This window comes from Triticum urartu, chromosome 1, assembly GCF_003073215.2.
Source record: "Triticum urartu cultivar G1812 chromosome 1, Tu2.1, whole genome shotgun sequence".
Taxonomy (NCBI): Eukaryota; Viridiplantae; Streptophyta; class Magnoliopsida; order Poales; family Poaceae; genus Triticum; species Triticum urartu.
Window position 1 is genome coordinate 564,648,861 of NC_053022.1, and position 25,179 is coordinate 564,674,039.

The 25,179-nt window shown below is 46.4% G+C and overlaps 1 pseudogene; it reads right to left on the minus strand.

Moving 5' to 3' along the window:
• Positions 1 to 7,921: 7,921 nt before the first annotated feature.
• Positions 7,922 to 9,079, minus strand: LOC125533176 (annotated as a pseudogene).
• Positions 9,080 to 25,179: the final 16,100 nt, after the last annotated feature.

Consider the following 25,179-nt stretch of genomic DNA (forward strand, 5'->3'; position numbering starts at 1 on the left):
CCAGATTCCACAAAATGGCTTGAGGCCATGAAATCTAAGATGAGATCCATGTATGAGAACAAAGTATGGACTTTGGTTGACTTGCCCGATGATCGGCAAGCAATTGAAAATAAATGGATCTTCAAGAAGAAGACTGACACTGACGGTAATGTTACTGTCTACAAAGCTCGACTTGTTGCGAAAGGTTTTCGACAAGTTCAAGGGATTGACTACGATGAGACCTTCTCACCCGTAGCGATGCTTAAGTCTGTCCGAATCATGTTAGCAATTGCCGCATTTTATGATTATGAAATTTGGCAAATGGATGTCAAAACTGCATTCCTGAATGGATTTCTAGAAGAAGAGTTGTATATGATGCAACCAGAAGGTTTTGTCGATCCAAAGGGAGCTAACAAAGTGTGCAAGCTCATCCATTTATGGACTGGTGCAAGCCTCTCGGAGTTGGAATAAACGCTTTGATAGTGTGATCAAAGAATTTGGTTTTGTACAGACTTTTGGAGAAGCCTGTATTTACAAGAAAGTGAGTGGGAGCTCTGTAGCATTTCTAATATTATATGTGGATAACATATTGTTGATTGGAAATGATATAGAATTTCTGGATAGCATAAAGGGATACTCAAATAAGAGTTTTTCAATGAAAGACCTCGGTGAAGCTGCTTATATATTGGGCATTAAGATCTATAGAGATAGATCAAGACGCTTAATTGGACTTTCACAAAGCACATACCTTGACAAAGTTTTGAAAAAGTTCAAAATGGATCAAGCAAAGAAAGGGTTCTTGCCTGTGTTACAAGGTGTGAAATTGAGTAAGACTCAATGCCCGACCACTGCAGAAGATAGAGAGAAAATGAAAGATGTTCCCTATGCTTCAGCCATAGGCTCTATCATGTACGCAATGTTGTGTACCAGACCTGATGTGTGCCTTGCTATAAGTCTAGCAGGGAGGAACCAAAGTAATCCAGGAGTGGATCACTGGACAACGGTCAAGAACATCCTGAAATACCTTAAAAGGACTAAGGATATGTTTCTTGTTTATTGAGGTGACAAAGGGCTCATCGTAAATGGTTACGTTGATGCAAGCTTTGACACTGATTCGGACGATTCTAAATCACAAACCAGATACGTGTTTACATTGAACGGTGGAGTTGTCAGTTGGTGCAGTTCCAAACAAAGCTTCGTGGCGGGATCTACGTGCGAAGCGGAGTACATAGCTGCTTTGGAAGCAGCAAATGAAGGAGTCTGGATGAAGGAGTTCATATCCGATCTAGGTGTCATACCTAGTGCATCGGGTCCAATGAAAATCTTTTGTGACAATACTGGAGCAATAGCCTTGGCAAAGGAATCCAGATTTCACAAGAGAACCAAGCACATCAAGAGACGCTTCAATTCCATCAGGGATCTAGTCCAGGTGAGAGACATAGGGATTTGCAAGATACATACGGATCTGAATGTTGCAGACCCGTTAACTAAGCCTCTTCCACGAGCAAAACATGATCAACACCAAGGCTCCATGGGTGTTAGAATCATTACTATGTAATCTAGATTATTGACTCTAGTGCAAATGGGAGACTGAAGGAAATATGCCCTAGAGGCAATAATAAAGTTATTATTTATTTCCTTATATCATGATAAATGTTTATTATTCATGCTAGAATTGTATTAACCGGAAACATAATACATGTGTGAATACATAGACAAACAAATTGTCACTGTATGCCTCTACTTGACTAGCCCGTTGATCAAAAGATGGTTATGTTTCCTAGGCATGGACATGAGTTGTTATTTGATTAACGGGATCACATCATTAGGAGAATGATGTGATTGACATGACCCATTCCGTTAGCTTAGCACACGATCGTTTAGTATGTTGCTATTGCTTTCTTCATGACTTATACATGTTCCTATGACTATGAGATTATGCAACTCCCGTTTGCCGGAGGAACACTTTGTGTGCTACCAAACGTCACAATGTAACTGGGTGATTGTAAAGGAGCTCTACAGGTGTCTCCGAAGGTACATGTTGGGTTGGCGTATTTTGAGATTAGGATTTGTCACTCCGATTGTCGGAGAGGTATCTCTGGGCCCTCTCGGTAATGCACATCACTTAAGCCTTGCAAGCATTGCAACTAATGAGTCAGTTGCGGGATGATGTATTATGGAACGAGTAAAGAGACTTGCCGGTAACGAGATTGAACTACGTATTGAGATACCGACGATCTAATCTCGGGCAAGTAACATACCGATGACAAAGGGAACAACGTATGTTGTTATGCGGTCTGACCGATAAAGATCTTCGTAGAATATGTAGGAGCCAATATGAGCATCCAGGTTCCGCTATTGGTTATTGACCGGAGACGTGTCTCGGTTATGTCTACATAGTTCTCGAACCCGTAGGGTCCGCACGCTTAACGTTTCGATGACAGTTATATTATGAGTTTATATGTTTTGATGTACCGAAGGTTGTTCGGAGTCCCGGATGTGATCATAGACATGATGAGGAGTCTCGAAATGGTCGAGACATGAAGATTGATATATTGGAAGCCTATGTTTGGACATCGGAAGTGTTCCGGGTGAAATCAGGATTTTACCGGAGTACCGGGAGGTTACTGGAACCCCCGGTAACTTAATGGGCCTAGTGGAGGAAGAGGAGAGGAGGCCAAGGGGCAGCCGCGTGCCCCTCCCCCCCCCCAAGTCCGAATTGGACAAGGAGGGGTGGCGGCGCCCCCCCCCCTTTCCTTTCCCCTCTCTCTCCTCCTTCCCCCCAAGTCCTAGTCCAACATGGAAAAGGAGGGGAGTCCTACTCCCGGTAGGAGTAGGACTCCTCCTGGCGCGCCCCAAGCCTGGTCGCACCTCCTCCCCCTTGCTCCTTTATATACGGGGGCAGGGGGCACCCCATAGACACAACAATTGATCATTGATCTCTTAGCCGTGTGCGGTGCCCCCTCCACCATAATCCACCTCGATAATACCGTAGCGGTGCTTAGGGGAAGCCCTGCGTTGGTAGAACATCAACATCGTCACCACGCCGTCGTGCTAACAAAACTCTCCCTCAACACTCGGCTGGATCGGAGTTCGAGGGACGTCATCGGGCTGAACGTGTGCTGAACTCGGAGGTGTCGTGCGTTCGGTACTTGATTGGTTGGATCGTGAAGACGTACGACTACATCAACCGCGTTGTGCTAACGCTTCCGCTTTCGGTCTACGAGGGTACGTGGACAACACTCTCCCCTCTCGTTGCTATGCATCACCATGATCTTGTGTGTATGTAGGATTTTTTTTGAAATTACTACGTTCCCCTACACGGTCGTGGTTGAATCGCGACGAGGTGCGAAGCGAGGCGCGGCAAAAGGCGTGGCAACAGAGCGCGGAGCGGGCACCTGCAGAATCAGGGGCGCAGCACAGGGTTCCGGCGACGGAGGCGACATGACGGCGGGAGTGGCGGGGCGAGCGAAGGGGAAGACGTCCTCGTGGAAGAGGACGTGGCGCGAGGTCAGAACCCGCCGGGAAACCGGATCAAAGCAACGATAGATGCGGTGATCAGATGGATAGCCAAGAAAAATACACGCAACAGAACGAGCGTCAAGCTTGTGGCGAGCTGTGGCAGTGGTGTTGGGGTAGTAGAGGCAGCCGAACGTGCGTAAGAGGCTGTAGTCGGGTGCGACGCCAAGCAGGAGCTCGTACGGGGAGCGAGGCGCACTGGAATGACAGGGACGGTGATTCAGCAGCTAGGTGGCAGTGTTGAGCGCTTCAGCCCAGAACCGCGGCGGCATGGACGCATGGAGAAGAAGGGCACGAACGCTGTCGTTGAGTGTGCGTAGGATGCGCTCCGCCTTCCTGTTCTGCTGGCTAGTGTATGGGCAGGAGAGACGAAGAACAGAACCATGCGCAGAGAGAAGTGAGCGCACTGAAGCAGTGTCAAATTCGCGCCCGTTATCTGTCTGAAGAGAAAACACAGGGAGCTGAAACTGCGTGCGCACATATGCATAAAAGTCACGCAGAATTGGTAGGACATCAGACTTGTGTTTGAGAGGAAACGTCCAGACATAGTGCATGTAGTCATCAAGTATCACAAAATAAAACTGATAGCCAGAAATGTTGGTAACAGGAGAGGTCCATACATGTAAGTGAAGCAACTGAAAGGGGAAATGAGTATAGCTAACTGAAGACTGAAATGGTAAACGTGCGTGTTTGCCTAATCGACAGGCTTGGCAGTGATGCAGCGATGACTTGCTGAAGTGGAAGCAGAGTTGGGAGGCGGTCTGCTGAACCGAGGCGGCGCCAGGGTGCCCAAGACGCTGGTGAAGCAGCTCGACAGTGGCCACGCCGGCGAACGGGCGCGAAGACAGCGACGGCGCAGGTCCAACTCGATACAAATCGCCGGTGGAATCACAACGGAGGATCACCGTTCTGGTTCGGATGTCCTTGACAGAAAACCCAAACAAGTCAAACTCAACAGAAACGGGATTATCACGACAAAGCTGACGAACAGAGAGGAGGTTTTTGATCAAAGAAGGTGCAACAAGCACGTTACGAAGCTGAATTGGTGAAGTACCAGAGATGAGAGAGCCAACACCAACGTGGGTGATCGGGAGATGCTCACCGCTACCAACGATGATGTGAGAAGAAGAGTAGGAGGGATGGACGGAATGAAGAGTACCAGCGTTGTTGGTCATGTGGGAGGCCACGCCCGAGTCGAGGTACCAGTCGGAGGAGCTGCCTGACGAGGACTGGCCGGCAGTGGCGCTGCGGAGCACCACCTGGAGCGACGCCATGTCGAGCGGTGATGCAGGCGGAGGAGGGCGGCACAACATAGTGCGACAGCGGGACGTAACCCGGTGGACGACCGTTGCCGCCGTAGCTGTAGGCGCCAGGCAGAGACGCGGAGGGAGCGGTGTACATGGCCTGCTGAGGAGGCGTGCCGGGGCACGGGCCGAGCACACCAGAGCCCGGGGCACGCCAGGGCATGGGCCAGGCCTGCACCAGGTCAGTCCAGGAGTTGGCGCCGGGCGCCGGAGCAGGAAGCCCAGGAAGACGCGGCTGCGAGGAGGCGGTAGGTTGGCCGCCAGTGTGGCCTTGGCCACGTCCACGGGGGCGCCCGCATCCACGGCCTCGTGTGGCAGAGTCGTCAGGTGCGGCGGGCAAAGAGGATGCGGGCGGGACCGGAGAGGGCGTGGCGAGACCACACCCGGCGACGAGCGCGTACACGCCCTGGATGCGCGGCCTGATCAGCGCGATGTTCGTCGAGCAGGAGGAAGGAGCGCGTTTGGAGGAAGGTGGGGAGCGGCGAGCGCGAGGTGATGTGGGGGATGGCGCCATGGAACTGTTGCCCGAGCCCGCACAGGAGATGGAACACCTGCTGCGGCTCAGACACGGGCTGCCCCAGATCACGCAGCTGGTCGATGTAGGTCTTGAGTTTGGTGCAGTACTTCATGATCGTCATGTCGCCCTGGACGACGGCGTGGTACTCGGCGTCGACGTAGACGGCCCGGGCAAGCTGGTTGTCCCGGAAGATGGCGTTGATCACCGTCCATACAGTGAGGACGGTGTCCTCGTTCTGCATCACCGCGTCCAGAAGCTCGGGGGAGACGGTGGTGTTGAGCCAGTGGACGACGGCGTGATCCGCTATCGCCCATTCGGGGTCGTCGAAGCGCGGGAGAGCCGCGGCGTTGACATGGTCACGGAGACCGAACATGCCGATTGCCGTGTCGAAGTGGCAGCGCCACTGCGCGTAGTTGCCGGCGAGGAGATCCAGGGTGACCGGCACATGCCGGCGGATGTCTATCGTCTGGAGCACGAAGCCAGGGAGGGGAGCAGCAGTGGGCACAACCGCCGGAGGAGGAGCGGGAAGGGCCGCATGCGGGGCGGGAAGGGCAGGTGGAGGGGTGACGGCAGACGCAGTGGCGTCAGTGGGCACGTCGCCAGGCACGGGGGCGTCGCCAGGTGCGGTGGTGGTGCCGTTGGGAGCAGCGGAAGAGGGATCGGGGATCGGAGCAAAGGGGTTGATCCGATCGGGAGCATCTGATGCCATGATAGTTGAGAGGTGGAGGGAGAGAGACGTTTTGGGACTTAGCATACATCCATTAGGCTCATCGGCCGGCCATATATACAGTTACAGAGAGCACGTCCGAGAGGGAGATCGTGTGCCACTACCACTGTCATGCGCAACCCACGCACACGCCCACAATGCGTACAGCCTTGACTCTATACAGGTTGTGTTCGTATAGTCTAACAATCCCGACCATTGCTGCACCATCCGCCGGTGAGTACGAACCATCGACAAACAGGGCCGCAAAGTTTGGCGGCGGTGGCGGCCATCTACGGGTCGGCGAGGACCGTACATTCTTGGGAGCGGTGATATTATCGCATGGAGACATCTCACCCTTAATGACCTCCTCCATAGTATATTTCAGAGCATAGCCAAGAGATTTGAAGTAGCTATCCAAACATTCGACCTTCTAATTCTGCACGGGCCAACCATATAGGTGATTCTCAATTACCCTTACAAAAAAGGTGATTTTCAACTTCCCTCAAGCTAGGGTTTTGCTTCTCATGCCAACGCGTTGAGTTTATCTTCCTCCTCCTTCAGCTTCTCCCTCCACCGGTTCAACTCGGGACGACTACCAGGTGGTCTCGCACCACCGTCTGCCCTTGGTGAATGATGGTGGGGATCCGGGACATAGAGGTTTTGGCAGGGTTTGGTCTTTTCTAGATTAGCTCTTTCTGGTTTTGATGGCATCCGATGATAAGGGTGTAACTTCAGGCAGGGTGAGGCAGTCAACCTACATGCATTGATGAAGGATGGGGGTTGCGTGAGGAGGACCTCACCGACGTGGTTTTTGACGAAGGACGGCCAGCCGAGGTGGATCTTCGTTGGATAACCATCGTCGGGTTCATAGTGACCAGGAGTTCAGTAGTTTCTGGTTAAGTTCATGAGAACCACATCGGATCTAGCTAGTGACGTGAAGATCCGCATTTTGGAGAAGAATTTATTCATGATGTGGTTTGCTTATCTTGGAGATTAGGAGAATGTTACTCTTGGAGGGAAATGGAGCTTCCGAGAAACTCGGTTCTGCTTGCACCTTACGACAGTTTCACAAAAAACCATCCACAATTGAGCTAAATTATCTTGACATCTGGATCAAGATCCATGACTTACACGATGGTTACCATGGTGTGATCAAATCTTTGGCTTCGAGGGGGGAGGGGAGGGGGGGGGGGGTTATTGTCTCTGAACCGATGCCGTGTGATTTGAGGGGAATTTTTCCCGAAGTTTGAGTCAGACTTGATGTGCGCAGAACACTAAATAATTTATTGTGTCGATCAAAGGGGTGGGAGGAACAAGATTTCTTTAAGTTTGAGAGATTATCAGATTGGTGTGTGGTATGTGGGATGTTGGCCCACGTCTTGAAAGAACATGCCGACAGCGTTCACCCCCGGCTTCGTCAGCACTTGTTTTCAAGAACTTGTGGGTGACTTGGAGGATACGTTAGGACTCTCGAGCTAAATAAGTCACGTTAGTGGCTGCTCTAGTGGTAGCACATCGAGAGGTGGCCGAGATAGGTGAAATTATTACAGCAAGAAAAGGTCTTCTCTAGCCACAACTTTATTTATAAAAGTAGAAACTCAAATGAGGATGCTGACAATCTCACTAGGTTTAATCTTGGTTTTGGTCGCAAATCTGGTTCTCCCCCCTCAACGGCGTGGGCATCTTTGTAATATCTATTGATAAATAAAAATCTAGCAGATTGTTTTAAAAATCACAATTCTGCAGACTGGAAGAGAAATTCAGACATGCGCAAAATTGGACATAGGTGTCACAACTGAATGTGATTAGCAAGTTTTCCTGTGTATATTTGACAGAGAAGAAACACACGCATGCATCCACTACAATGATAGGAAAAAAATACGCACACAAGAATAATTACTGTTCAATTACATGACATAAACGGCTCAGTCCTGGGACCTTTGAATAGCATGCCGCATAACAATAGCAGTCCCATTGCCCATCAAGCTGACCATCTTTAATCTCACTAAGTTTCCCGGTGCCAATGTTGTATGACAAAAGATTATTTGTCTCCTTACTGAAGAGGATGAGAACCTCTCTTTCCAAGTCAAGAGCAACAATCCAATAATAACGTAACCAGGACCGATACTCTCCATTGAGAAGGGAGTTGTCCATTCCAAACACATCTCTCATACAAAGACGATGCTTTAGAGACCATTTGCAAGGGCGATAAGCATCGAGGCTGAAAACTACAATTGCAGCACCATCCTTCTCTGGAAACGCACACTGCAAGAACCCTGCTGATTGGCCAAAGCAACCATCCCGACAGTCACCCGGTAGCTGTATAGTGTGATGATAGGGCGACTTGCCAGGACTCATTGCTTCCAAGCCGTCAAACACAACAATCTCATCACACATGGTCTGCACATGCAACACTCCCTTTGTAAAATTGTGCCGTTCATTGACAAATATCCTATGATTCCCACTCCATGTATCATCCACAAGCCACGTGGATAGGTCAGACGAGAACACCTCAAGCTTGTTGACAACACGTGAAGTGTTGCCGAGCTTCTGTTGAAAGTTGAACACATAGAACTGCGCCGACCATGATGGATCGTAAGCCAAAAAGGCTGTATAGCTGGAGACATTTGGGCCATACGGAGTATTAAGAACAGGAAGCTCAAACCACTCTTCTGTTGCCGGGTTGCACACAATGAAGCGGCGAGTACCTTGCGAAGTAAACCAGCTCTTGTACCGGCAAAGGACTAGGCCATTGCAGCAGTCCACAAGTTCTAATTTCTTGTACTGTGGAATGAACCTAAGTGCTCCATCGATTTCCTCATCGTTTCCGGACATGCTAATAAGATGGACACGTGACCCGTATTGGCCATGGTACAAAAGTCCAGTGGATTTTTTTGGCAGCTTTTGATGGTAGTAAGGATCAGAGGAGAAGGCAAGCCAGGCCTTGCAGACACATTTGAAGCGGCAAAAAGACTTGAACGGCACTCGAGAGAGGATTTCCACCATCAAATCATCCGGTAGGCTAGCAGTAATAATCTTCTTCTTTGAGTTCATCTTTTTACTAAAAGGGAAATTTGACAAGATCAACATGGAAAAAAAAATGACGAGGCTTAAGATGAAAAAAAGTTAGGTTTACAGATCACGGGACTTTTAGGCCAAATCAAAGCGCTTAACTTTCGGTTGAGGTTGCCGGGACATGCTACCCATGAAGAAATCAAATCGACGAGGCCTAGATTGAGTTGTGAGGACATGTAGAGTTACCTAAGTGCTCGAGCTGTATATGCAGTGGCGGTGCAGTCTGCAGCAGCGTGAACCGTGAAGCAAGTAACCACCAACGAGAGGAGGGATGGCGCGGTTGGCAGAGACGACTTCGAACGGTTGTCGACGAACGGGCGGCGACACCGTGAGGTAGGAGGTGACCCAGGACGGTGGGGAAGCACGCGCCACGACGGAGTGGAGACTGCTCGATGCTGATCGGTGATCGTGATCGAGAACCTGAAACGTAATCGAAACTTATAGTGGCTACTGGCTTAATAGATGGGTCTGGAGCGGCTACGCCCTGATGGGCCTATGGGCTAAACAAGCAAGCTTTATGCATATGGGTCCAATGGCGTTATTTGTAATTTTATAATGTTTGATCAATAGCTATTTACGTGGCATCTTTTCAGATAAAATAACAGTTGCCACCGTCAATGTCGCCATAGAATACAAACGCTTCAGGAGCGAAAATCCAATTCGGTGCCCAGGCTCATCCGCACCCGGTCAAAAAAAATCAAAACAAATACTAAAAAAACTCAACAAAATCCAAATTTTTTTGTGTGATAGAAAATTGTATGTGTGAGGTTCACTCCTTTCAACTTATTTGTACATTTGAGAGCTCTCAGAAGAAAAAAAAATCGGATCAAAATAGTGTGTGAACAGTAAACTTTTTTACAGACCCTGAATTTGTCTTTTTTGTTGACAGTTGCTCAGATGTCCAAATGAAGTGAAATTTGAAGCGCACCTCACGCATAAACTTATCTACCTCATACAAAAAAATTGGAATTTTTGAATTTTTTAGTATTTATTTTGATTTTTTTGGAGTTAACTCTTGGTGTTGTCGTTCCTTCCTCCACGATTGTCACTAGCAACTGGAGCAATTAACAGGCATCCCAGGGTTACAGGAGTATTACTACTGATTAGCGTGCCTCATGTATCATATAACAGGAGGATCAACAGGAGAAGAGAGATGTCTACTGGTATAGTCGACATGTTCTTGGAGAGTGGTGTTTTGGCACATAGGAGCGCGCACGCTCCTGGTTTTTAAAATGTGTTTTAAATGTATTTTGAAAGGCAACATATTTTCCCCTTAAGAAAAAGGCAACATATTTGGTGAATCCTACCTAGTTCGTGTGTCCATGTAGCCATTCCGTTTCAACCCCACGATCTAAATCCTGAGCATCATGTGCAGCCTAGGGGCTAATTACGTTTACACGCCCGCTTTGTAACTTGACAACCATCTTAATTCATAGAAAACCCCCAAAGCCTTTTAACCAGGAGCGCCCCGACTGCTTCTGTTCGTCTTGCGCCACCGCCGCCGCCGCTGTCGTCGTGTGCCTCCGATTTCCGTCGACTCGAATCCGACGTTGTTTGGCGCGGGTGACAAAGCGAACCAGGCGGGCGTCTCGACAGCGAGTCCATGACGAACTGACGTTGTTCGCCACCGCCGACGAAGCGGCCCAGGCAGTCGTCTCGACGGCCAGGCCATGACAAACTGTCGTCGTTCGGCTCCGGTGACGAAGCCTCTCAGATCAGGCGCTATCTCCCTGATGGTCTACCCCGACCGAGATGATTCCTTCATAGGAAGTTGTAGCGTCTCGTCTCCAGGACGTAGGCTGTACTTGTGCAAGTACTGTCCTGTTGCATTCGGACGACTACTGACATGCACATTATTAGTGCAAATGACCGTATCAATATTTGCAGCATAATGAATGGCAATGGCGGGTTCAGATCAGAGGCTCTGGTTGAGCTTTTCACTGTTAGTTTGCTTGGCATTTTTTTTAAAAAGTGTCCTCTTTGCTGTTGCCAAGAAGGCTACTGACTAATTCAGTTATGCGTTAGTAAAACAGGTGACCATCTCAGTCATGTGCTCAAAGCATAAACTTTTTAGTAAAGCTTTTGAAGTACAGAAGTGGCCTGGGATGGCTATGTCCGGTTTCTGAACATCTACAAACTTCAGAATGTGCTACTGGACAATGCAAGTCTGATCAAAAAATAAGGAGGAAATAAACATGCAGTATTGCCACACAGTACAAGTTTTAATATTAAAAAGAAATTTAATCATGCTTGCATAGCTGGTAAAAATGTCTGAAATTGATAAATATGTCCGATACTCTGTAGCAATTTGACAAGCGTCAAAACCTCTGAGAAATCAAGTCAACTTTAATTTGACACGACACAAATTCGCATCGATTACATAATTCAGTACATCAGAGTGTATATGATAACATAGATAAAATCATTTTTTGCTTGGACCATATCAGGAAGCACCATTTGGCTGCATATCTTGCACAGTCACACTCCCTTTCTCTTTTTTGCTTGGACAATTACGACTATCATGAAATACCATTTGCTTGCACGTCTTGCACAAGCATGCGACCTTTGCCTTGCCTTCTTTGTCCTTATTTTTTTGACCCCCCTCCTTGATCTCCTTTCCTCGCTTTATTATTTTGCATCGTCCCACGGTACGGACATCAGTCGGCGGATGTATATGAACTTCAGTGGGAATATTACAACCAATAAAAGCCTCATATTCCTCTTGCCGTGTGCTTTGGGTGGCTGCAGGGATCATTTGGTCCAAATGCGCCTCAATGTTCATCACACTTGATGTTAAGAATTCCAATGCTTCATCTGAATGTTTCGCCTTTTGAATAAGCTCTTCCATCTTATCTCGTACACCTGAAATCTTCTTTCTTGTGGCCGCACCAAGTGAATCCATGGGCTTTTCTTCTAGTAGGTTCCCATGTTCATCATAAACATTCTCCCTGCAAAACAAAAGAATGTTGTTAGTCATATGATTTTGGAATAACAATAAGAAATCGGTTGTTATGGATTATTATTTTTACCTTTTGCACCTTTTTTGCCATCTTTTCATAATGTAGTAGCTAGGAAGCTCATTTTGGTTTTCAATCCTCAATACTTGGATAATATGGCGACATGGAATACCGAGTGACTCAAATAACTTGCATGAACAATTTGCTGTCATGCTTCCAATGTCGTAGCAAACCTCCCTAATCTTACCAGACCGACCTCTCAGGGTCACATTTTTTACCCCCACACCTTGTGTAATACTCTGAACACAACAATGGTCTCTAGCAGCAATAACCTGTAGCTGAAATTTCTCGAACACCTCATATGTGAATACCTCACTACCCCGTTTCTCCATTGTCCATAGCGTAAATAGTTGCGGGGTGGTATGTATGCTTCTGTTGTCTGCCATTAATTCTTCCTCACGCTGGCATTCTAAAGCTGTGTCAAACCTAAGCCAAAACTCAACAAAAGCAAGCCTTCGATGAATGAAGGCGGTTAAAAACGGAATTTGCACTTTCTGCTCTTGAAGTGGTTCGGAGAATGCCCGCTAGAGATATATCCATAAGGTAGGCCGGTATCCATTTATGTCGAATGCTAAACCTTTTACTCAACCACTCATTTTCCTCCAATCCAAAATCTGTAATGATGGAATTCCACTGTGACTCAAACTCTGTTGAAGTTTCCGAACCCCAAACACATGAGTTCAATCTCGTCCAAAATTCAGAATCTTCTCTAATCACAGGTCCAACTTTTTCTGGAACCTTTTCCATTATATGCCACATGCACAGCCTATGCACGGTGGTTGGAAGAACTTCGTCAATACCATTCTTGATGCTAGTGGCTTCATCGGTTATGATGAGTCTAGGTGCTATCCCTCCTATTGCTTTTAAGGTCTCAAATAACCAAATGTATGACCCATCCTTCTCATTTGATAAGAATGCAGCAACAAAAAATAAACTTTGTAAGTGATGATTAACCCCGGTAAATGGTGCAAATATCATGTTGTACTGATTAGTGGTGTATGTAGAATCAAAGGATATGACATCACCAAAGTGATGATGTAGACCGAACCTCGATGGCGAGATCCGATCTGTTGTTGCGGCCCGACCTTTCACGACACTCCACCTTTAATAGCAGCAACCTCTCGCCCGCGCACGCGATGTTCACGAAGTAGAGGGTTTGAACCTTGCGGCCCAGCACGAGAAAACCAATCTCGACGAAGGTACTCACGCGCAAAATAATTTCCACGAAGAGAAATCGCAACACAGAGGTTTTCTAAAGATCCCTCCAAAACTTGATACGGGTGTCTACCCTGAAAAACACATCGTGTCTATTTCATAAAAAATAATCTCAACTTTACATGACTCACGGGCTAGACTTTATAGTAGTATAGCCGACTCCTTCTAACTTGATTGACAAGGAAAAAACTAACACACGTAAAACCTCCTGCTTATTTAAACTACCTTTTACATCTCGGTAGATCCTAAACTTGCAACCGAATAATATTGGAGGTGGACCCTGAGGTGGACCCCAGCCCGTGTCCTTTAATGACAATACATCACGTACTAGCCTCTGACTCTTGCAACGTTGTGAAACTTCTTCTTTACGTGGAGGTGGCAAAAACAGAAACAAATCCCTCTCATTTATCTTGTTGACCGAACCAAATAAATGACACCCCGCATGCTCCCTTTCATCAGCGTAGGTTTCCTCTTCTTTCCAAGTATTAATGTACTTTTGAATTTCCCTTGCCAAAACTTGCATGATCAATGTTGCATGCACATGTCATGCCTTGATTTAGCTCTTGAATTTGCATGTAATTATCATCCTTTAATACATGCATGTCCAGGGACTTCTCTTCCCTCTCGTTGGCGCAAAGATCAAACAAAACAATGTCCTGTTTTATTTTAACAGAAAATAATTCCTCTAACCCACTAACATGCGTACTATTTTGCGATCATCAACGCTAACATCAGTTGCGGCCATATCATCCTCTCCTCCTTGAAACGAAACCGTCCTCGGTTTCGAATCAATCTCTTCAACAATATTTGTATTTGCAGTTTGAATGATGCTTGGAAAATTTTCAGCGGCTTCAACCTTCTTCTTCTTTACTTCTGATGCAGCTTGAGCAATGTCCCGTTTCTTGCGATCAGCCATATACTTCTCCGATGTGTACGAATCAAGTGCTATGTATTGTCCTCCATGAACAAAAGAAAATTTGTCAACAGAATGATATGTCAACTGTCTTTTATCTGTCCATGATTTTCCTAGCAGTATTGAGCATGTATGTATGTGCGTAGGAAGCACATCACACATGACCATATCGTCATATCCACATAGAATAAACCGTACCTCAACGCGATGCATGATCTTGACAAACTTGTCCTTCCACCAAAGCTCGTACGGTTCTGGATGTTCAATCAACGACAAGTTCAAAGCATCAACCATAGTCTGACTCACCATATTCATACTAGAGTAGCAATTCATCAACGTTGCACAACTCGCCGGCCCAACGCGCACACGCGTAAAGCATTGGTACCAAGGCAAGGAACGCAATTGATCCTTCTCGACCGCCATCATCATTTGCGAGCTACAATCTTTTCTCATGATAAAAAAACTTCAATAGTAACTCGAAGAAAAATATTGTGTCGTGAACAACCTTTGCTCTGAATACCACCTGATGTAGACCGAACCTCGATGGCGAGATCCGATCTGTTGTTGCGGCCCGACCTTTCACGACACTCCACCTTTAGTAGCAGCAACCTCTCGCCCGCGCACGCGATGTTCACGAAGTAGAGGGTTTGAACCTTGCGGCCCAGCACGAGAAAACCAATCTCGACGAAGGTGTCACGCCCAAGATGCGACCCTATCCTAAAGGAAATCGAAGGTCCCAGCAAGGGTAGAAGCGCATCTTGAAGACGCTTTTGCAAGGTGGATATCATTACATCAACATTACATAATAGTGGGGATACATCCAATACATACCAAAGTCACATGAATACAACAATACATCAAATACAAGCTCAACATCCGACTACGGACGAAACATAAACAGAAACTCAAACAACATCCACCCTGCTAGCCCAGGCTGCCAACCAGGAACCTATCCCTCAATCGAAGAAGGAGCAGAAGAAGAACTCCAACACAAATAAACATCGCTCTCACGTCACGATCATCGCAAAACCTGTACCTGCAACTGTTGGTGTAGTAATATGTGAGCCAAGAGGACTCAACAATCCCATTACCATGGGTATCAAGACTAGCAAATCTTAAAGGGTAGGAAAGGGGTAAAGTGGTGAGGTTGCAGCAGCGACTAAGCATGTATGGTGGCTAACTTACGCAAATAAGAGCGAGAAGAGAAGCAAAGCAAGCGGTCGTCAACTAGTAATGATCAAGAAGTGATCCTGAACCCCTACTTACGTTAAACATAACCCAGAAACCGTGTTCTCCTCTTGATCAACCCCGAAAAGAGACACTTACGGTTACGCACACGGTTGGTGTATTTTATAAGAGTTTACTTCAAGTTTACTACAACCGGATATCAACAAATTCCCATCTGCCACATAACCGCGGGCACGGCTTTCGAAAGTTCAAACCCTGCAGGGGTGTCCCAACTTAGCCCATGATAAGCTCTCGCGATCAACGAAGGATATTCCTTCTCCCGGGAAGACCCGATCAGTCTCGGAATCCCGTTTACAAGACATTTCGACAATGGTAAAACAAGACCAGCAAAGCCGCCCGGATGTGCCGACAAATCCCGATAGGAGTCGCACGTACCTCGTTCTCAGGGCACACCGGATAAGTCAAGCTACGAGTAAAACCAAGCCTCGAGTTTCCCCGTGGTGGCCCCGCAGGCTGCTCGGTTCGGACCAACACTCGAAGGAGCACTGGCCTGGGGGGGGGCTAAAATAAAGATGACCCTTGGGCTCCGGAAACCCAAGGGAAAAAAGGCATAGGTGAGGCAAATGGTAAAACCAATGTTGGGCCTTGCTGGAGGAGTCTTATTCAAAGCGAACTGTCAAGGGGGTCCCATAAATCACCCAACCGCGTTAGGGACGCAAAATCTGGGAACATAATACCGATATGACGGAAACTAGGGCGGCAAGAGTGGAACAAAACACCAGGCATAAGGCCGAGCCTTCCACCCTTTACCAAGTATATAGATGCATTAATAATATAAGAGATATTGTGATATCCCAACATAAACATAATCCAACATGGAGCAATCTTCATCTTCACCTGCAACTAGCAACGCTATAAGAGGGGCTGAGCAAAAGCGGTAACATAGCCAAACAACGGTTTGCTAGGAAGGGTGACAAAGGTTAGAGGCTATCATGCAATTTGGGAGGCTTGAGCAGCAAGTGGTAGGTAACGCAGCATAGCGATAGAACAAAGCAACTAGCATAGCAATGATAGTAATGAGATCCAAGGTGACGGTCATCTTGCCTGAAATCCCGCAAGGAAGAAGAACGAGTCCATGAAGAAGATGAAGCCACGAAGATGAACCAAGCGTAGACGAACGAATCCTCACGATCGCAACGAAACGGGAACTATCGAGAAGAAGCACACAACATGGTAAACACACCACACATGAACAAGGCATGATGCTCAACCAAGTATGATGCAAGACAAGGCTACATGAAACTACTCATGGCAAGAGATGATGCATACAAGAGCAACACATCAAAGCAAGTTTAAAAGAGGCCGGAAACAACATATAGCAATTCCGGTAAGTCCTCATATGCAAATTTTGAAATTGGTCCAGATCTGAATAAACGTTATGTTAAAGTTGTTAAACAGCAAGTTAAGATGCACCAAGATGATCTACACGAAATTCTAGTCAAGTTACATATAAAGTTCATTAGATTCGGAGCTACGGCCTAAAAGATATGAGCAAAACAAGTTAAGCATGACATTGATGCAAAATGCATACAAATATCAAGAAAACACATTCAAGACATGGATACAACAAGGTAACATGAAACTACATGCAAAACTAAGCAAGTTTCATATAGAGCACACTCAAAACGAAGCAACTGTTCAACACATACACACTATACAAGGTTAAAGGACAAACTGTCCAAAACAGCAACTAGGCATATTGCAAGCATCAAAACCACAAGCTACAGTATCTCAACATGAAAACAAAAGGCATGGACATGATGTACAGGTAAAGCATTACAAAACATGAACACTGAGCTAACTCCAGAAACTACTAGAACATGCTCAAAAGGACATGGCAAGATTGCAAATAATAACAGGTTCACAGACTGAGCAGAATTCACAGGGCATGACAGAAATAACATCAGGTTGCAATGTTTAGAGCTATCAAACAATATGCTACAGGAATTTATCATGGCAACAAAAGGCATGGCATGAATCTACTAATTGCATATAACAAGATTCCCTTACTGACCATAAGCCAAAATGGCACAGAAAAGATGATGGCACCCATGTAAACATAGCAAGTTTCGTTACAGATTCAGACTTGGTGAAAATAACAGCACATGGCAGGAACAACGATAAGTAGGCATGTTGGTGAGCTTGATGCACTCACTAAGAGGTATTGCATGACAAACTAAGCATACACCCAGCAACTAGACATGGCATAGAAGCTAGACATGGCAAGAACAATAACATAGCATGCACGGATCAACAACAACAACAAGCTAGGCAAAATTGCTAAACATGTTAACAATCTGCCAGGAACATTTTATAGTAAAAGTAGAGCAAGATAAAGACATTCTAGAGCACTCTATAAATGCAACCAGGAGCACGAATGGATAGAGCATAACCATATGTCCAAAACATTCTTACTGGACATACTCAAAAGAGGCATGGATCTCACTGTAGCAACATGAATACATGGCATGAAAATAATAGCAGACAAAGACTTAGTGAAATTCTAAGTCTCTGAAATCAGCAACATCACGAAGGCTACTTTGCAAGCTCAAAACAATCAATACATGGCATATCATGAAGAATGGGACGCTCCACAGCAAAGATTACATGTTGTAGCCCATAACACATGTAGACTTCATGCTCAAAAGAAAATCACACATAAAGATACAAAAATGACAAATGAGCAAGTTCTGTTAAGTTACAGCAGACAACATTATATAGCACTCTTGCAACAATGATTAGGGCATCAAGATGAACTCAAATGAACATGGCACAATGGAACAAAATGAAGAGCATGACATGATGAACATTTCGATATATTATAGGCACGAATCGGACAAACGAGCACGGAGATATGACAGGTCAAACATAGCACCAGAATGCAAATTGTCAGGGACTTAGAGAAAATCGAGGGGGGGGGGAAGTCAACCTCTCTGGATCTGGATCTGGCGCGGGTTACGAGGTTCAACGGGCGCTCGCCGGAGATGGGGAACGAGGAGGACGGCCAGCTCGGGACGGGGGAGGAGGTCAGCCGGAGCTCGGAGGAGGAGGTGCGGGCGGAGCTCGGCGAGCACGGCTGCTGGCGACCTTGCGCGGGGCGGCGCTGGCGTGCGGGGCCGCGGGCGGCGCGCGGGCAGCGGCCATGTGGCCGGGCGGCGGCGAAGCTAGGTGGAGGTGCGCGGGGCGCGCGGCTCCCGGGTGGCGGCGCGGGCGGAGGGAAGCGGGCGCTGGCGGCGGCGGCTCCCGCGGGCTCGCGCGGGCCTGCTCCGGGCCCCGCGGGCCGCGGTGGAGGGAGGCGGCGGAGGCAACAGGTGGCGGCGCGTGGTTGGCCAGCGGCGGCAGCGTGGTGACGTGTCGGCCCCGGATTGGTCCGGGCGACGTGGATGCGGGGCGGCGGACGCGTCCGGACGGCAGCGGACATGTCCGGCGGCGCGGAGGGAAGTTAGGGTAGGGTTTGATCTGCGCGGATTTTTCGGGGGAGGCCACATATATATAGGTTGGAGGAGGTAGGAGTGTCCAAATGGAGTGCAGTTTTCGGCCACACGATCATGATCGAACGACCGAGAGGATGGAGGGGGTTTGAATGGGTTTTGGGCCACTTTGAAGGGGGTGTTGGGCTGCACAAAAAAGAGGCCTTTGCGGATACCCGGTTAACCGTTGGAGTATCAAACGACCTCCAAATGGCACGAAACTTGACAGGCGGTCTACCGATGGTGTACCAAGGCCGCTTGGCAAACCACGGGCCATTCCAAGAATGTTTAACATCCACACACGAAAAGAGGCAAAAGGGGGCACCGTGGGACATAGGAGTGCCGAATTGCAAAACGGACAACGGGGAAAATGCTCGGATGCATGAGACGAACACGTATGCAATGCAATGCACATGATGACATGATATGAAATGCAGATGATGACATGGCAAAGTGCAACACGCAAGCACATGACATGGCAACTACGGCGAATAGCTGGAAGACACCTAGCGCATCGGATCCGGGGCGTTACAGAAGGTACTCACGTGCAAAACAATTTCCACGAAGAGAAATCGCAACACAGAGGTTTTCTAAAGATCCCTCCAAAACTTGATACGGGTGTCTACCCTAAAAAACACATCGTGTCTATTTCATAAAAAATAATCTCAACTTTACATGACTCACGGGCTAGGCTTTATAGTAGTATAGCCGACTCCTTCTAACTTGATTGACAAGGAAAAAACTAACACACGTAAAACCTCCTGCTTATTTAAACTACCTTTTACATCTCGGTAGATCCTAAACTTGCAACCGAATAATATTGGAGGTGGACCCTAAGGTGGACCCCAGCCCGTGTCCTTTAATGACAATACATCACGTACTAGCCTCTGACTCTTGCAACGTTGTGAAACTTCTTCTTTACGTGGAGGTGGCAAAAACAGAAACAAATCCCTCTCATTTATCTTATTGACCAAACCAAATAAATGACACCCCACATGCTCCCTTCCATCAGCGTAGGTTTCCTCTTCTTTCCAAGTATTAATGTACTTTGAATTTCCCTTGCCAAAACTTGCCTGATCAATGTTGCATGCACATGTCACGCCTTGATTTAGCTCTTGAATTTGCATGTAATTATCATCCTTTAATACATGCACGTCCAGGGACTTCTCTTCCCTCTCGTTGGCGCAAAGATCAAACAAAACAATGTCCTGTTTTATTTTAAGAGAAAATAATTCCTCTAACCCACTGACATGCGGTACTATTTTGCGATCATCAACGCTAACATCAGTTGCGGCCATATCAAGTGACTATAGTTCTTCCTGCCTGTGGCATCCGCCCAGAACACACGCAATAGCTTCCCCTCATCATTCACGTCAAAATCATAGAAAAATGCTGAATTCACTTCCTGCTTTCTAGCTAACTGGGCCACAAACATTTGAGCATTTGCATCTCTGATTTTATACCTGAGTGCTTGGTAGTAATTTTGCAAGTCCCCCTTTGAGCAGCCAACATTCGGAATTTCGCCCTCGCTAACTTGCAGGAGCCTATATGCCTGAGAGGTTCCAATGCTTGCCTTATGACATGTGTATAAAGTATTCTTTGCCCTCTCACTAACTGTACGATTCGATCTGATCAATTGCCGCTTATTAGGTGATACAAGACATGAACATGGTGCTCAACCCATGAGTCTATCTTGTAGGTGTTGTCCCCACAAAGTCTAACAAAGATATGGGCATCACAACCGCATCGCGTATTTGTTTGCTTACGCCTTTTCTTCAAGGGGTCATCTATCTCGTTATTATCTTTTGACTTGAATCCTTCCCTATTACACATGAAACGCTTAGTCCGGACCACCTTATTATCAATCTTTTTCTGTTGTCCGATTCGAACACCAAAACCTGATTCATGTGCATATGCCTTGTAGAACTTCTCTACTGCGTCGAGTCCTTCAAATGTGAAACCCACTTTAGGCTTCAAGTGCTCATCACATTCAGGTGTAAAAGATGAAGACTGCAATGTCAAGAGTAAACTGGAATAAGCACTTCATGCATAGTTTCAGTTGTTAGTGCAAACTGAACTTACAAAGAAGGGTACGTCAGTGTTCTTTTGGGGTGTACTAAATCCTCCATGTCTCATATGCATTTGAACGCTATTGATTGGATCCATACTGCTGCACACATGGCCACATGATTAGCCTTTAAACCTACACTCACACGTGTATGCACAAGGACTTAATCTGTGTGTAGTTTTACCTTAAACTTTTGATGCCCTCCGTGTCGCTGATTGCAAATGACATCGTTGTACTTACTAATTGCTCATCGGTAGTTGCCGCAGCAGCAAAGTATTACCAGTTATAGAGGAGATAAGTCTAGATCGAGAAGTACATGCAGAGCAGACTGATGCATAGGGCGTTTGCCGATTGTTAACATGGGATCAGACGAGCACGTATAAGACTGGGACGCTACCTGCATCTCGTGGGTGCCGGACGACGTCGGGATCGAGTCGACGGAAATCGGAGGCACACGACGACGGCGGCGGCGCAAGACGAACAGAAGCAGTCGGGGCGCTCCTGGTTAAAAGGCTTTGGGAGGTTTTCTGTGAATTAAGATGGTTGTCAAGTTACAAAGCGGGCGTGTAAACGTAATTAGTCCCTAGGCTGCACGTGATGCTCAGGATTTAGATCGTGGGGTTGAAACGGAATGGCTACACGGACACACGAACTAGGTAGGATTCACCAAATATGTTGCCATTTTGAAATGTCAAAAAAATATTGTTCTTGGAGAGATGTCTACTGGTATAATCGACATGTTTTTGGAGAGATGTCTACTGGTATAATCGACATGTTCTTGTGTTTCTTCTATCTCTGCTCTCTTTTAAATGTTCTATCTCTGAATTTCAGACAGACAGACACTTGATAATCTGGCAACATACGCTTCCCCAAAAGTAGTTGCAAGTGAGCGATTGCGTAGCTGCTGTTCCGTTCAGACTAAAATGTAAAAGAAAAGAAAAAATAATGGTACAACATTCTGGGTGACAACATGAGTTGTGCTCAACCATGACAACAGCAGCCAATTTGCTTAGTTAGAATGTTCATCAGGAAGTTGAGCCTGTTTGCGACGATGATATTACCAACACAATTCTTTACGGCGGAAATCAAACTCAAAACTTGGACATGGGTGTCACAACTGGAACATGAATAATTACTAGTAAGTTATATGTGCATAGCACGTGAGAGCTCATATAGTCAAACTACAACCAAAGATAGACATATTGTTACTGTAAAATATATTGTGCCTGTTTTATCTAGGTATCCTTTTTGGCTAGTTATGCCGGCAAATGAAATTGTGAGGCATATGCATGAAGTATAACATACAAAAATCACGTAAAATGTACTGAGCGTGTTTTATCTAGGTATCTTTTTTGGCTATCTCAAAGCTAATGTTCTACAGTATCTGTAAAGATAAATATGATTTATGAAGGTACACAGACTTGAATACAAAGTAAAATGAATGATAGTTTCGATAGAAAAAGAAGTTAGGAGAGTCTGAGTATGGAAGAGTCTAGAATAAAGTAGAAGTGTGCTTTAAATTTTGTGTAAAATGTCCATATGGCTTTAGCCCAACCATAGAATCTTCTAGATAGTACACGTGGAAGAATCCAGTGAAGTAATGAGAAGATCCAACGGTCAATAACACTCGGATTTGCCACGTCTCCACCGTTAGATCAGCTTCATCCAATGGTTGTTATTCAAAGTTATTCGCATACTATATAGTGATATAGAAAAGTGTACTGCGTAGGTCTGACAAAGGAGAAACAGAGGATGTAGCCTCTGAATGACAAGAAAAGATGCAGCAGACAAAATACACACACAAGAGATGCTACTACTAACTACTTCGGATACATGGCTCATCAGCCTGCGAGCTTTGAGTAACATGCCACATAATAATAATAGTCCCCAAACCACCAGTTGAACCAGCCATCTTTGATCACACTAACTTTCCCAGTGTTGATGTTGTATGACAAAAGCTTCCGTGCCTCCATATCGAAAAGGAAGATAACCTCTCGTTCCAAGTCAATTGCGGCGATCCGGAAGTCACACAAATACGCTTTTCTGCAAGAAAAGATGTCTCTCCCAAATGCATCTCGCGTACAAAGTCGATGCTTCAGTGACCACTTGCAAGGACGATGCGCATCAAGACTGAAAACTGCAACTGTACGACCACCATCCTCTGGAGACGCGTAATGCAAGAACCCCGCTGATTGGCCAAAGCAACCATCCCAACAGTCATTTGGAAGCTTAATAGTATAATGATAGGGCGGCATGCCATAACTTATTGCCTCCAAGCCTTCAACCACAAGAATACCACGACTAATGGTCTACACATGCAACACTCCACCAATAAAATGGTGTGGTTTATTAAGTCTCCTAGGATGAAAACTCCATGTACCATCCACAAGCCACGTGGATAGTTCAGAAGAGAACACCTCAAGTTTGAATGGCGAACCGGTGGCCTTCTCTTGAATGTTGATGATATAGAAGTGTGCCGACCATAACGGATCGAAGGCCAAAAAGGTTCTACAGTGGGAGCCATCTGACTCAAGTGGGTGAGGGTGAGATTTAGGAGCACGGACTGTCCTCCACGCTCGTGTTGCCGGGTTGCAGACAATGAAGTGGCCCATCTCTAGAGAAGTATAGTCCCTCGGGTACCGACAAAGAATCAGGCCACTGCAACAGTCTACAAGCTCTAAGCGCTTGTAGTGCGGCACGAACGTAAGAGCTGCATCAATTTCCTCGTCTTTCCCAAGGAGGCTAACAAGCTGGAGATCAGAGATCCACTGTGGTTGGTACAAAAGACCAGTGGGAACTTTCAGCAGCTTCTGTTGGTAGTGTGGATCAGAGGAGAAGGCAAGCCAAGCCTTGCAGACACATTTGAAGCGGCAAAAAGATTTGAACGGCACCCGGGAGAGGATTTCCACCACAAGATCGTCGGTTAGACTAGTAACAGCGAACACCTTCTTGGAATCCATCTCTTTATGGCAGTCTACTCTACTGGAAGGAAAATTCAACTATGTTAGAACGAAAACAGAAACCAATCTTTGAACGTAGTAACAGATAAGTCATAATGCAATCCAATCCACTGAATATATGTTTTATCTAGAACAAAGCAGTTGCTAGCAAAACTGACCTACAGTTTAGGATTGCAGAAGATAAATAAGTGGTCTGAAACATGCAGTACACAAGAAAGTGTATGTTCATAATATCCACATCCACATGTATATAGCTTAACTGCATGTGTTCGAAAACGATGTGATTCCCTATCTAAATTCAAGTATGCATGATAAATTAACCGAGTATTCTATTTTTAGAATGACAGATACTCCCTCCGTCTCAAAATTCTTGTCTTAAATTTGTCTAGATACGGATGTACCTAATACTAAAACGTCACTTGATACATCTGTACTTAGACAAATCTAAGACAAGAATTTTGGGACAGAGGGAGTATATTTGTACGCACGTGCACACTAGATGTTCCAAACACAGCCGGAATGCAAATCTTTATGCACCAAGCCATCCGATTTTTGAAATTGCCTATCGATCCCCATGTCCATCCTATCAATTTCAAGTTCCTAACTATCTGAAACTCTGAACTGCTATGGCAGATGGCGAACTCGTCACCTAGTTCCATACAAGTTTATTTTTTCTCTTACACGATTTTTCTCTCAGATCTCTCTAGGTGTATGCGCTCACTCCAAACAGGAAAACCATGAGCAATTGACAGTGCCCATAGATCTATACGTTAGGGGTCATCACGGATCGGAACGGTTCGCTTGCTCTGAAGGGGATCTGCTAGGGTTTGGATGGGAACAAGTCCAGGGAATGGTGAGCGACCACAGCCCAAGTCCGGGGGAGAATACCTGAGGGGGGTCGAGTTGCCGCGGTGAAGACGGCGGGCGGTGCGGAATTAGAGCAACGCACCGGCGGATGCGCTCCGGCGGCGGCGGAGAGGCGGGCGAAGGGTTGGGGGCACTGGGCCGAGAGCAGCTATGGTCTATGGGCTGAGAGTAGCTATTTTTTTTTTAATTTTGCTTTCTCATTTTGTTAGGACCGTTTTTATTTCTCTTCATCATCTGTTTAGCTTGCACTCCTAAAAAAAATTCTGTTTATCTTCCACTCCTCAAAAAAAAATTCTGTTTAGCTTTGGGCCCCTAGAAATA